Genomic DNA, 2680 nt, shown 5'->3' on the forward strand with positions numbered 1-2680 from the left:
GGTCGGACCCTCCCGAAATATTATAAAGCCCCATAAGGTCAGTTGAACATTCGACGACGAATGTTCTAAAGGGGGGGAGGATGTTATGGCCCGCATTTTGAACGTTTGAATATTTCAAAGTCGTCGCGAAAAGTCAAGGACGAAAACCTTTTCAAATAGTACATTAATGCACAAGTCGTTAAGAATACTATTTATGACCATTATTAGTATGAAAATATTGTGAGAGGCTAAGGGCAAGAAGAGAAATTGCAAAACGATCAATAGAAACAATGTGGAAGGTTAGGGGTAAAATGGTCATATTAAGAAAAGTGGAGGGACGAAATGGGAATTTCACAAAAAATTCATGAAGGTTCAAAGGGCCACATTGGCCATGTGTTGGAGAACATAGGGGTCAAAGTGCACATGGCAAGACTTGATTCATCTTTTAATTCAAGGAAAATTTCAAGAAAATTAAAGAATCTTCTAGAAAGGGGGGCATGTGCCCCTCACATGCTTGAATTATATGTATATATATATGAGTGCCTAATTAATTCAAGACATGAGAAAAGAAGAGAAAACAAAAAAAAAAATAGGGTGAGGGTTCGGCTAGGGGCTGGCCGAAACCAGCCCCTCTATTTTGTTCATCAAGGATCATTTTCTTTTGGTTTTCTTGCTAAGTGGAAGGTGCTTGTTAACATGGTGGAGTTGTTGGAAGAAGTAGAACACTTATATGGATGGTTTATGAGTTTTAACCAAGTGGAAAAGTTGAAGAATGAAGGTAAAAAACTAACCCTCTTTTATGTGTTATGAATGTTGTTGAAGTGTTGTAGTATGTAAAAATGAGTGAAATTTGTGAAATATGTGGGCGTTGATGTGTGGCCGTGTGTATGGATGGTTGCAAGGCAATGATTCAATTGTTTTATTTAGTATTGTGATTGTTGTTTGTGTTATGGGTGATTTGTATATGTTGTAGAATGGAGGAATGGATGGAATGCATGAAAATGTGTATGTAGTGTTGAGGCCGTGTGTGATGTTGTTTATTGAAGGAAGGATGAATTAATTTTATTTAGTATATTAGTTGTGTCGTTGTGGATTTTATAACGCAAAAAGAAGTTTAATGATTCAAAGTTGAGATTATAGTAGTTTATGGTTTGTTGTGGAAACTAATGTGAGCCAAATATAGTTCTTGTAATTTTGATAATAATGTGGTAAAAGTATGGTTTGTTGGTATAGATTGTGAAATTTTGGAGAAAGAAATGTGTTGTGATGGTTCCTATGAAAGTTGGAAGATTTTGGATTCTATGGTGCGTTGTTTGAATTGTTTGACTATTTTGTGGTTTGCCCGAGGCATTTTTGAATCTTGTTCAAATGGTTTATGTTGGTACTTGAACGTTTGAGCGTTGGTGTTGGGTCGATCGTATGCGGTTGATTGAATGAAAACGAAATAGCGTCGAATGGTATAATAAAGAGTTATTAATGTTAGAATGAGCTTTGGACCTCTTATTGGTGTTGTTAATATCATTGTTGGTTTGGCCGGGTTACATTTCCGGATGGTTGTTGATTTGGGGCCGAGCCTTATTCTCGGGATTGGTACACTTACAGAGGAAATGCTGCCGAAATTTCGGTAGCAAAGTGTTTCCTTATGATTTTAACTCAAAGTATACTAATGAAAGTTTTGGTAAAAATGACCAATTCGCAGATTTCGACGAGATTGTGACGTGAATTTGGGATAGCAAAAGGAGCGGAAAGAGGTATGTAAGGCTTCACCCTTCTTTCTATGGCATGTCTTAGTTGTACTAAGTCGGGTACGAGCCTCGGGGACAACCCTATTCCCCGGAACCCGCACCTAAAGTTTTCTACTTTTTGCTCACTAGAATTGAACTAGAAAGGTGCAAAATGATGAAAAGACCTCCTAGACCCCTATAACGTGTATAAATGGGACCCGATTACCCTAAGACCCTCACAAGCAACGCTGTGACACATGACATGCGTAAATCGTACACGCTACCTCATCCAGCCGGAGGTGGGCCCGTTACCCCCGGATTTTCCTATAATCCTGGTTAGTTTACTCGAAGTGAGTCCAAAGGGGACTTTTGATCCCGATCTCCTTACCGAATGATAAGTACTATGACTACTCTTCCGAGAATGTTTCAATGGGGATAATGATAACGACAATGTTAGACAAGAGAATGTGCTCATGATAAGTACGACCGGAACGATCCTATGACTGAGATTTCTAAACTAAGTATCCAATATGAATATGAAATTGATAGACTAATTTCTAAATCGTATTTATATTTCCTAGTTATAACTTTATTTTCTAAGACTCCAAGGCCTATAACTGTCATCCATAATGTCCCCGATTTCATTCCGCGGTTACTGTAACACTATTCTCCGTTGATAGTCTCGCCTTAAAATACTTGTTCCTTCAAGGTGAGACAAAGTTATAACTAGCATTCCATAACGTAATCGGAGGTCACCGACCTTACGTCACTCCGATGGATATATGATTTTCCTTGGCTCTTGTGTGCTTATATGATATATGTATAATAGACAGGTATATGTGTATGGATATGTATATATAAATAAGATAAGTAATTGTATATGAGACATGTATATGTATAACAGATAAGCAAATGTATATGTATATGTGTATGGGGAAAGGGGAAGGGCCACTGTTATATCACCACCTGATTCAGCT

The sequence above is a fragment of the Lycium barbarum genome, chromosome 12, assembly GCF_019175385.1.
Source record: "Lycium barbarum isolate Lr01 chromosome 12, ASM1917538v2, whole genome shotgun sequence".
NCBI lineage: Eukaryota > Viridiplantae > Streptophyta > Magnoliopsida > Solanales > Solanaceae > Lycium > Lycium barbarum.